Source organism: Lygodium microphyllum, chromosome 22 (assembly GCF_053477565.2).
Source record: "Lygodium microphyllum isolate KBCC chromosome 22, Lygodium_microphyllum_v1.1.10, whole genome shotgun sequence".
In the NCBI taxonomy this organism is placed as follows: Eukaryota; Viridiplantae; Streptophyta; class Polypodiopsida; order Schizaeales; family Lygodiaceae; genus Lygodium; species Lygodium microphyllum.
This window is the reverse complement of record NC_141156.1, coordinates 37,659,046-37,671,700: the sequence shown is the minus strand read 5'-3', so window position 1 is coordinate 37,671,700 and position 12,655 is coordinate 37,659,046.

Genomic DNA, 12,655 nt, shown 5'->3' with positions numbered 1-12,655 from the left:
TATAATAAAGTTTTGTTTGCATGTCTATCTTGTGTGCCATGAACTTCCGTATGTTGCGTCAATTTCATTTCTTTTTGTTAATTGCATATGTATATGTATAGTTATTGTATTCTATTATATTGATTAGCCATTTGCATGAGGATGGAGCATGGGGAATCCTTTATTCCTATTATGCATATTGCAATGTCTAAACCTATGCTTGTAACATCTCCCAATTCAATGAATTTGTGGAATGTGAGAGATGTCCTTCCTCTTGGGATTTTTGAAAAATTGATGCTAAAGTTGAGAAATTAATAGATGAAACAAGGCAATTGATGGATAACATGTTAAAGAGGGAGAGGCATGATTCAAGGCAATCGGAGAGCGAGGTGAACGATTTGGGCAACGGGGAGAATGTTGAGCAAGTTATGGGCTTGAAAAAGGAAGTTGCATCTTTAAAAATGTATGTTACTAGGTTCAACAGGTTGCTGACATTAATGGGTCGGCCTCTCTAATCAATTTGAGCCATAGAATTTGCTACTACTAAACATTTGAGAACACCTCTCTATTGTTTTTACATTTTATTGCCCTTTTGAATTTTTTTCTTGCAATTAGTATATTGCAATCACAAATATGGATTGACATTCAATTATGGGAGTAAAAAATGAAAATAACTCCACTCTTTCAAAGAGGAATTACAATATGTGCATTTCAATGTTATGGAATAAGTGTCATTTTCTCGAATGAATGTGTTGTTGTATCTATTCCACTTGCCTTTATAATTTTTAAAATATCCTATAAATTGCAAAACCAATATAATATATTCAATTGACCCAAAAAAAAACATCCTTAAAATTTATAGGTAATATTTTCTCTATCTATATATTACAATGAGATTTTTGTATAACCTTGCTTGCTATGAGTGCAATGTTTTTATGTGTTTGTATGTTGAATATGCTTTCTAAAATTTGATCTCTCTTGCTTTTTTATTCATGCCTTGTTATGCTCAAGATTTCATCTTTTTTTAATAGCTTCTTCAAACGTCTATCCCCATCTACACATATTACCTTTGATGCCAGGAGGCATATTTCACGGTGGATTCTGTGCCACGGTGGATTCCGTGAGGTTTTACGGTGGATTCCATAAATTTTGATGACCGAGGCTCATATACAAAGTGGATTCTTTGTGCGAGAAGTTGATGGGGACGCCTATCCTTTTCGGCCGTTTCATTAATTTAGTGTGTACATGGGTGATTCCATAGCGGGTGATTCTATAAAATGCATATTAAATTAATAAACGTTTATGAGTTTAGAGTGCGCACTCGTAATAAATTAAGGTTAGGATTGATTTTTAACCAATTTATTTATTTATATAGCTGAAGACTGCTAGATATTTACTTTTGTCGGTTTAATTGTATTATTTTACTAACGATCGTGAATGCTTCAGTTGATGTGTAGAGATAGCAGCAGTGGCGGAGGAAAGCATTGGAGGATAGCGAGTATTCGAGTTATCACTTATATTTTGATGGGCGCATACCTTAGGCATGGCGCCTATATTTTGTCACGCCTATTTATTGAGGCGTTGGATATTTATTTATTATTATGTATGTGCATAGGCGCACGATTATGTTATTTGTACTTGGACATCGTATTGGGTACGCCTGACTCTTTGGGCGCTGCCCATTAGCTTTATTTCTATCTTGTGCTAAAGCAAACTCAAAAGCCAAAAGCTTACTATTTTGTAATTTGGGCTATTATTTGAGCTTGAAGATGATTAATACATAAAATACATGCTTTGTGGAGCGCTCACACAAGGCATGGGGGGAGATTACACCCAATTGGTCTCTTGTTCATGTCGTGCATGCTTTTTACCTTGAGTTTTGTGCAAAAAGTAGAGTTCTTTTGTTCTTGGGGACCTTCCGGCATTCACTACGCGAGCGTATAGCATCTGATCTGCGCACCAATGGTATCAGAGCGAAGCTGAGATCGAGAGCTTCCAATCGCTACCCATCTTGAGCGAAGGCGGAGCTCCTGGAACGATCGAGCTCTACGGTCAATCTCATCACGAACGGTCAATACGGGTGGATTCCTGGCGGTCAAGAACCTCTATTTCCATTCTCAGATCGCGAAGGACCGGCCTGCAACAGCGGAGGACCACTGCTACATCCTCTCATACAAGTCGTGGAGTTACAGAGATAAGTCTTCAAAACTTCATAAGCTTTAAAGCTTAATACAAAGCTTATAAATCTTAAAGAAGCTTTAAAGCTTCATAATTTTAAATCGGCGCATCAGAGGAGGTCCGCGTGATTTTCGGTGTGGCTGAAAACCCCCCCCCCTAAAATCGACGTCGTTTGCTGCTGCTTAAGACTCAAGGCTATTACACTAAGTCAAGTCACACAGAATTTACAAAGTCAACAAGTCTAAATTCTGCAAGTCTTCTAAATCACTCAAGTTCTGCAAATTCTGGTACTCTGCAAGTCACATAAGTCTACAACTCTGCAAGTCAGACAAGTCACTTGAAGTCAAAACTGACTTCTGTTCAAAACTCATAGGATTGTTCCTGCGCAAAAACTCCGAACCGCAAAGTTGTTCATTGGAAGGTACTGTTCGCATACGCAGGCTTGCTGAACCAGTTTCAGCACATGCAGAAGAATAAAACAGATTTTTTCAAATATTACAAATCCCACAATAGCCAAAGACAAAGATTGTGAAAGCCACACACAAAAATATATAAGCCTTGTATACCCGATCTTGAGCTACGCTCATCCCGCTAATTGGATTTTGAGAGTGTGAGGGTTTTTGAAGTTTTGCAGGATGACGGAACCACATATGGATGATTTAATGGTTGAAGGCGATCTTCCTGAATCTACGATGGAGCAAAAGCTAGATTTAATTATGATGCAGTTGGATGAAGAACGACGAGCTCGGCAAGCATTACAAGCACAATTGGCTAATTTACAAAGATCGACTATCGACAAAGAGGAACCACAATCTGAAGATCTTATTCGACGTACCATCAACGCGACTCTCGAAGCTCAATCCATCCGCAAAGAAACAAAGATAAGTAAAAGAAATTTCAAATTCCGTACTTTCAATGGCACTCGAGATGGAAAAACTGTTCTTACATTCATCAGTTAGTTTGATGATTACTTTCATGAGGAAACATACGCAGAAAAAGATAAAATCAAGTGTGTCACTAATCATTTAGTGGATAGAGCATCTCTTTGGTGGACCGTAGTTCGTAAGAGTATAGATTGTCCCACTACCTGGGAGAATTTCAAGAAGAAGTTTATGCAGAATTTCCTTCCTCCACAATTTCATGAAAAAGCTATAAAGCAATGGGACCTTCTTCAGCAAAGAGATCGTGAGCCTATTCCTCAGTACACCGAATGCTTTTGGAATGCATTACTCCAGTTACACATGCTTGAAGACGTACCTGAAGCGTCCACAGCAATTTCAAACCAATGGTAACTATGGATCTAAGCAATTCAACTCAAATTTTAGAAGATTTAATCAAGGTCGTTTTTCTTCATCATCTTTCTGTAAGACTTGGACAAAACCACTTGCTTTACCATCCAATATCAATCAAAACCACAAGCCAATTCCACAGCCAAATCCTAATATCCCTAGACTTCCTGCCATTGCAAACAATGTATCTAAAGCCAAACCTATAGTATGTCACAAATGCCACCAACCTGGACATCTAGCAGCTAATTGCCAATCGAAGAAGCCACCTATCCATATCAACTACCTTGGAGCAATGGAAGATGAAGAACATGAAAAAATGCCTGATTTCACGGAAGATGAAGACGACATTACTACTCCTTCGGATACTTTACCAGGTATGCCAACTCCACATTCTTTATTGACAATGAAATGTTTAGTGCATGGAAAAGAAAAGATTATTTTGCATGATGATGGTAGTACTCATGATTTTATTTCTGCAAAGCTAGTGAAAGAATTGAAGTTACAGACTGTACCTACGCATTATCGCATTAAAGTAGCATTCTTAGGCACAAGGTATAATGGAACACAAGAAGTGCATGACTTAGAAATTCAAATTGGTGAATACACTGAAAGAAGGAATTTTCTAGTTGTACCATTACAGTCCAGTGATATTATTTTAGGTATGCCTTGGCGTCATCAGCATAACCCTAATATAGATTATTCCACACATTCAATTAATATTCAATTTCAAGGAAAACATATTACATTGTATGGTATGCATGCATCTAATGCTTTTCCACTGATTTCTCATACTCAAGCTAAACGAGCATTACGCAAAAGTAGTAAATCTTATCTTATTTGGGTGAATGAACTGCAAGTTAAAGAAAATCGTATGCACCCTAGGCATAAAGAATTTCTTGTACACTTTAAAGACAGTTTTGCAGAAGATCTACCACCTGGTTTACCTCCTTCACGTCCAGAAGACCACAAAATAGATTTGATTCCTGGTACACAACCACCTTGTAAAGCACCATATAGGCACAACCAGATAGAGCAAAAAGAAATTCAAAATCAAGTTGAGGAATTACTAAATAGAGGATTGATTAGACCTAGTAGTTCTCCATTTGGTGCTCCTGTTTTGTTAGTAAAGAAGAAAAATAATACATGTCGTATGTGCATTGACTATCGTGCTTTAAATAAGATCACTGCAAAGAATAGATATCCAATTCCTAGAGTCGATGACCTTATGGATAAACTGTAAGGTTCTGCTATATTTAGTAAAATAGATCTTAAATCTGGTTATCATCAGGTAAGATTAGATAAGTCTGACATATTCAAGACTGCATTTAGGACACAATTTGGTCATTATGAATTTTTAGTTATGCCCTTTGGATTGACTAATGCACCTGCTACATTTAGTAGAATGATGAACCGTATATTTTTGAAATATCAGCATTGTGTTATTGTCTTCTTTGATGATATTTTGGTGTTTAGTCAAAATGAGAAAGAACATTATGAACATCTGTCCTTGGTTTTCAAGTTGTTGAAAGATAATCAACTGTATGCTAATCCGAAAAAGAGTGAGTTATTTAAAACAGAAATTGAATATTCAGGTCATATCGTATCATCAGATGGTATTAAGGTTGACCCTAAGAAAATAGAAGCAATATTGAATTGGCCTATACCTAAAAATATACATGAGTTACGTTCTTTTCTAGGTCTTGCTAGTTTCTACAGGAAGTTTGTGCATAATTTTTTATTACTTGCTTTGCCTTTGACTAAACTTTTGAAGAAAGGTATTGTTTATCATTGGTCTGATAATCAACAGAAATCTTTTGGCTTATTGAAACATGCATTAACCCATGCTCCTGTTTTACAACTGCTTGATTTTAATAGACCATTCTTTTTAGTAGTTACTGATGCTAGCGGATCTAGAATAGGAGCCGTACTTATGCAAGATAACCATCCTATAGCCTATTCTAGTTATAAACTGAAACCCTCCGAACTTAAATATTCCACATATGATAAAGAATTATTAGCTGCAGTACAAGCTTTAAGACAATGGAAACACTATTTAATGGATTCTAAGTTTATGATTAAGACTGATCAACAAAGTATTAGACATTTACTTAGCCAACCCCAAATATCTGACCGACATATCAAATGGGCAGCCTTTATTCAGAGTTTTCATCCTATCATTCAATATCAACCAGGTAAAGAAAATATAGTGGCTGATGCATTAAGTAGAAGACCCACCATTCATAATATTTCTGTTATATCATTTGATTCTCTAACTCCTATGAAAGATACTTATCATCAGGACATTACTTTTCATGCTGATTGGAATAAATTAGTTGGAAATAACTGGATTCCTATTGATTCACTATCTTATAATGATGGATTCATGTTTTATGAAAAGAGATTATGTGTTACAGTTCCATTTAGATCTTTTGTTTTGAATGAGATTCATTGTCCTCCATACTAAGGTCATAGAGGTATAATATCTACTTTACGTACATTAACTGAAGATTTTTATTGGCCACATATGGACACTGATGTATCTAACTTTGTTTCTGAATGTTTGGTTTGTCAAAGAGTCAAGAGACATCATGGTAAACAGTACGGATTACTTATGCCTTTATCTATTCCATCAAGACCATGGGAACAAATTTCTATGGATTTTATTACTGGTTTACCTAATACTAAAGCTAACCATGATATGATTTGGACTGTAGTAGACAGGTTTAGTAAACAAGCATATTTCATTCCATGTAAGAAAACTTTAACAACATCTCAGGCAGCACAATTGTTTTTGAAAACTGTTTTTACTAACCATGGATTACCAAAAGTTATTATTTCTGATCGTGATTCTAGATTTTGTAACAACTTTTGGATTACTTTGTTTGCTAACTTAGGAACAAAAATTGATTTCTCATCTGCATTTCATCCTGAAACTAATGGACAAACAGAAGCCACTAACAGTACTATTTTAGATCTTTTACGTGCTTACACTATTTCTAAACCACAGACATGGGACACACACTTGCATTTGCTACAGTTTGCATATAATAATACACTACACACATCTACAAAGAAAGCACCGTTTGAAGTGATTTATGGTTATAGATTGTCTACACCAGTTGCATCTTTATCAAATAGAATTCAAAGTGCTGATGATATTGCTACTATGCACGCTACTATTTTTGATGAGGTTAAAGACATGATTGCCAAAGCCCAGCAATCATATACCAAACAAGCCAATAAGAAAAGACAAGCAATGAATTTCAAAGTTGATGACTATATTTGGTTGAGAATAGAAAAACATAGATTACAAAGTGTAGATAGACACCCAGTTGTGAAATTAGCCCCTAGATTCTATGGACCATTTAAGATCATTCACAAAATTAATGACAATGCATTCAAGTTAGAATTACCACCTCATTGAAAAATTCACAACACATTTCACATTAGTTTATTACGACCCTTTAGAGGCCAATTACCTTTACACCCTGTTTACGAAAATTCACCTTTGTTAGAGGAAGTAAGAACCATCCTGTAGAGGAAGCCCAATGGATGCACGCTAGAGACTTAAATGCTTTCCCCACTCTGTTAGCTCCACATTGAGCTAATAGCAATTGAGGTCAATTGCTATCCCACCCCGAGGGTATGATACCAGGAGGCGTATTTCACGGTGGATTCTGTGCCACGGTGGATTCCGTAAATTTTGATGACCGGGGCTCATATACAAAGTGGATTCTTTGTGCGAGAATTTGATGGGGACACCTATCCTTTTCGGGCGTTTCATTAATTTAGTGTGTACATGGGTGATTCCATAGCGGGTGATTCCGTAAAATGCATATTAAATTAATAAACGTTTATGAGTTTAGAGTGCGCACTCGTAATAAATTAAGGTTAGGATTGATTTCTAACCAGTTGATTTATTTATGTAGCTGAAGACTGCTAGGTATTCACTTTTGTCGGTTTAATTATATTATTTTACTAACGATCGTAAATGCTTCAGTTGATGTGTAGAGATAGCAGCAGTGGCGGAGGAAAGCATTGGAGGATAGCGAGTATTCGAGTTATCACTTATATTTTGATGGGCGCATACCTTAGGCATGGCACCTATATTTTGTCGCGCCTATTTATTGAGGCGTTTGATATTTATTTATTATTTTGTATGCGCATGGGCGCACGATTATGTTATTTGTACTTGGACATCGTATTGGGTACGCCTGACTCTTTGGGCGCTGCCCATTAGCTTTATTTCTATCTTGTGCTAAAGCAAACTCAAAAGCCAAAAGCTTACTATTTTGTAATTTGGGCTATTATTTGACCTTGAAGATGATTAATACATAAAATACATGCTTTGTGGAGCGCTCACGCAAGGCATGGGGGGAGATTGCACCCAATTGGTCTCTTGTTCATGTCGTGCATGCTTTTTACCTTGAGTTTTGTGCAAAAAGTAGAGTTCTTTTATTCTTGGGGACCTTCCAACATTCACTACGTGAGCGTATAGCATCCGATCTGTGCACCAACCTTGCATCAAAAACTCAACTACGTCTCCAAGAACAATACATTTATTTGTTGTTGTATGATCCCATTATACATAGAAGCTTTGGTCGTTTTGTTGAGTGCTTGTTGCCAACTCTCCCATACTTGGATTTTGCCAATCTAGCCTTCTTGTTGAGTGCTTATTGCCAACTCTCCCATACTTGGATTTTGCCAATCTAGCCTTCGTGGAGATATAATACAAGACTTATTTCTTGTGCTTTTATGTGTTCACCCCATTAGAAGCATTCTTGATTACAAAAAAACATTCTTCACATGTCCCACTATATTGGGAGCATCATGAATTCATCGAGTTTTTGTGGCCAATTAGGGTGCATTAATTGCACCTTGGCATTATTGTGTTTGATAGAGATGATGTATGTACTTTTTTTAATTTAGGTAATTGAAACTACATTTTCTTTTTCATTTCTAATCTTTTTTAATACATGCTACCATTTATAAGTGATTGACATGTTCATTTGAAGTAAGAGAAAGTTCAAAGAGTGTGATCATTGTAATACATACTACCATGTATAAGTGACATGTTCATTTCAAGTAAAAGAAAGTTCAAAGTGTGATCATCATAATCATTTGTGCGAAAAAAATATGAACATCATTGCTAAACAATGCCATGGATGCACCAATACTCACAAACATTATCCCTATATGAAGGAGAAAACTATTTTAAATGGTATTATAGTTTTTAATGTACTATTTTCTTTCTACCTATATTACAATAAACTACTAGAAACAATGTATACTTTGCAATGTGTTTTGAAAGAACATGTACAATATGTTGGGCATGCAAACTACTAATTGAAAGAATACTTTAGTTGTGCTACACGATGGGTGCTTGGCCTTCCTTTTCTTTGGTGATATTAAGGCTAGAGATACATGTCTTTGTGCATACATCGTGCCTTTAAAAAATATTCATAGTTAGAAAAAAAATGCGAAGCCTTAACTGCACTGCGCGATAGTGGGTGTATCCAACCACACCACCTAGTCCTTACTATATGTTAAGGGGAGGTCGGGGGCTGCTGCCACGTGGCAACCCCCGACCCCCCCTTCCCTTTCAGCGGGGGTCCCACGCGTCGGCACCTCACTCGCCCTCGCTCGCCTGCACCCTCGCTCGCCCCCGCTGCCCTCGCCCGTGGTTTCTGTGCCCTCGGTCGGCGTGTCGGCCCGCATGGATCCTCTCCTCGGCTTGCATGGCCCCTGCCGCACGTGGATGAAGCCTCCTTGGCCTGCGTGGCGCCCGCCGCCTCCTCCTGCGAATCGGCTCCTCGAGCTCCTGCGAGTATCGTCTGCCTCGACCTCCTCGACTTAATGCCTCAACCTCCTCGACCTGCGTGGCGAAGCCTCTACCTCCTCGACCTGCGTGGCGAACGAATCGCACCCAGCCAGCTCTATATAAAGAGCTGCTACAACTCGCGAGTTTCTTCTGCTATTGTGCGTGTGCGACTGCTTCGAGTATCCACACTGCTGGGAGCGACTGCTGCAACTTCAGCGCGAGCGACTTCAGCAAGCGACTGCTTCTGCAGAGGTACCTCATTATCCTCGGCCTATTCCTCATCATTTGAGTGCCACTACCAATTTTTTGCATGCCTCAAACACAATGATTCCAACACACACACACATCTTTTTTTTTTGTTTTTTGAAGATGGTCTTTGTTTTCAGCAGAGAGAGGGAGAGACCCCTACTCCACAATAGAATTTTTTAAGGGGGTGGAGCCACAAAGAGAGAGAGAGAGAGAGAGAGAGAGAGAGAGAGAGAGAGAGAGAGAGAGAGAGAGAGAGAGAGTGTGTGTGTGTGTGTGTGTGTGAAAGAGTAGCTTGAGTACAGCTTACCTGATCACTTTTTCTCCTTGCACCAATCTATCACTCACCTAAACCTCCTTGGTGAGTCCTTTTGTGTAATGGTAGCCATTTCTATAACTTTCTTAAATAGGTCAAAGTTCAAAATAGCAAATGCATCTTTCATAACTAAAGATTTGTGCTACATTAAAGTCTTTTGATATGAAAGTGTGATTCTAGGTTTGGAGTCATTGTTTGAGTGCCATATAGGGTAGGAGTTAGGTTAGGTAGATTCGTAGATTAGTTACATCCATACTCAGCTCAACCTCCATAGCACACACACACACACACACACACACACATAGGTATACATACTCACCTTCCCTTTCAATGTGCCTTAAAAAAATATTTTATGTGTAGAGGCATTGTTTGAGTGCCGCATAAGATTGGAGTTAGGTTAGCTAGATCCATACATTAAAAAAATATTCTAGGTTTGGAGTCATTGTTTGAGTGCCACATAGGGTAGGAGTTAGGTTAGGTAGATTCGTAGATTAGTTACAAGCATACTCAGCTCAACCTCCATAGCACACACACACACACACACACACACACACACACACACACACAGGTATACATACTCACCTTCCCTTTCAATGTGCCTTAAAAAAATATTTTATGTGTAGAGGCATTGTTTGAGTGCCGCATAAGATTGGAGTTAGGTTAGCTAGATCCATACATTAAAAAAATATTCTAGGTTTGGAGTCATTGTTTGAGTGCCACATAGGGTAGGAGTTACGTTAGGTAGATTCGTAGATTAGTTACATCCATACTCAGCTCAACCTCCATATTTGAGTGCCACATAGGGTAGGAGTTAGGTTAGGTAGATTCGTACATTATAATGTAATAGAGGTATGGAGTCATCATTTGAGTGCCCTATATTAAAAGAACGTAAAAAATTATTTTATGTGTAGAGGCATTGTTTGAGTGTCGCATAAGATTGGAGTTAGGTTAGCTAGATCCATACATTAAAAAAATATTCTAGGTTTGGAGTCATTGTTTGAGTGCCACATAGGGTAGGAGTTAGGTTAGGTAGATTCGTAGATTAGTTACATCCATACTCAGCTCAACCTCCATAGCACGCACACACACACACACACACACACACACACACACACACACACACACACACACACACACACACACACACGTAGGTATACATACTCACCTTCCCTTTCAATGTGCCTTAAAAAAATATTTTATGTGTAGAGGCATTGTTTGAGTGCCGCATAAGATTGGAGTTAGGTTAGCTAGATCCATACATTAAAAAAATATTCTAGGTTTGGAGTCATTGTTTGAGTGCCACATAGGGTAGGAGTTAGGTTAGGTAGATTCGTAGTTTAGTTACATCCATACTCATCTCAACCTCCATATTTGAGTGCCACATAGGATAGGAGTTAGGTTAGGTAGATTAGTACATTATAATGTAATAGAGGTATGGAGTCATCATTTGAGTGCCATATATTAAAAGAACGTAAAAAAATATTTTATGTGTAGAGGCATTGTTTGAGTGCCGCATAAGATTGGAGTTAGGTTAGCTAGATCCATACATTAAAAAAATATTCTAGGTTTGGAGTCATTGTTTGAGTGCCACATAGGGTAGGAGTTAGGTTAGGTAGATTCATAGATTAGTTACATGCATACTCAGCTCAACCTCCATAGCACACACACACACACACACACACACACACACACACGTAGATATACATACTCACCTTCCCTTTCAATGTGCCTTAAAAAAATATTTTATGTGTAGAGGCATTGTTTGAGTGCCGCATAAGATTGGAGTTAGGTTAGCTAGATCCATACATTAAAAAAATATTCTAGGTTTGGAGTCATTGTTTGAGTGCCACATAGGTTAGGAGTTAGGTTAGGTAGATTCGTAGATTAGTTACATCCATACTCAGCTCAACCTCTATATTTGAGTGCCACATAGGGTAGGAGTTAGGTTAGGTAGATTCGTAGATTAGTTACATCCATACTCAGCTCAACCTCCATAGCACACACACACACACACACACACACACATACACACATGTAGGTATACATACTCACCTTCCCTTTCAATGTGCCTAGAGAAAACTTAGCTTACACCAATTTTTTGCATGCCTCAAACACAATGATTCCAACACACACACACCTTTTTTTTTGTTTTTTGAAGATGGTCTTTGTTTTCAGAAGAGAGAGGGAGAGACCCCTACTCCACAATAGAATTTTTTAAGGGGGTGGAGCCACAGAGAGAGAGAGAGAGAGAGAGAGAGAGAAGATTGAGTACAGCTTACCTGATCACTTTTTCTCCTTGCACCAACCTATCACTCACCTCAACCTCCTTGGTGAGTCCTTTTGTGTAATGGTAGCCATTTCTATAACTTTCTTAAATAGGTCAAAGTTCAAAATAGCAAATGCATCTTTCAAAACTAAAGATTCGTGCTACATTAAAGTGTTTTGATATGAAAGTGTGTTAATATTATTTCTTAATGTGTTTATGCGTGTTATTAATTAATGTATTATGTTTGTCATTACATTGTTAAGGTGTATTACGTGTTTTAAGTGTTTGATTAATTAATGTGTGTATGTGTTTTAGTATAAAAAATGTGTGATAACATTGTTATGTTTGTGTTAATAGTATGTATTCATATGTATATATGTGCTAATAATATTTTAATTAATATTTTGTTCATTTAAGTTGTAATCAATGCTTGAATACTTTAATCAACCTCCTTGGTGAGTCCTTTTGTGTAATGGTAGCAAATGCATCTTTGATAACTAAACATTTGTGCTACATTAAAGTTGAATGGAATGTATAATAGGCATTTTAGCCCATGTGCA